Source organism: Penaeus monodon, chromosome 22 (genome assembly GCF_015228065.2).
Source record: "Penaeus monodon isolate SGIC_2016 chromosome 22, NSTDA_Pmon_1, whole genome shotgun sequence".
Lineage (NCBI taxonomy): Eukaryota > Metazoa > Arthropoda > Malacostraca > Decapoda > Penaeidae > Penaeus > Penaeus monodon.
In genome coordinates this window covers 32,763,761-32,763,962 of record NC_051407.1, presented here as the reverse complement: position 1 = coordinate 32,763,962, position 202 = coordinate 32,763,761, and the positions used below count along the sequence as shown (strand labels likewise).

At 49.5% G+C, this 202-nt stretch overlaps 1 protein-coding gene across 1 annotated transcript in view; it reads left to right on the top strand.

Annotated features, from left to right (window-relative positions):
• LOC119587417 (heme-binding protein 2-like) overlaps positions 1-202 on the top strand; it is a gene marked incomplete in the record, with an annotated part of 4,677 nt that overhangs the window by 3,602 nt on the left and 873 nt on the right.

Here is a 202-nt window from a genome sequence, read left to right as displayed (position 1 = left end):
ACGAGAGGCATCCCTTCTGTCTCGCACATCGCACGGTCGACTAGCTCCTCGCCAACGCTGGCCGGTTGGGCGAGCGAGTTTCTCCTTCAGCCGATCTTTGCCAAAATTCGCCACATTTACACAATGCAGAGAGTCTATCGCCAACACCTCGACAAAAATGTTCATAAATAATAGATCAGAATTAACTCCACACAAGTGTGTC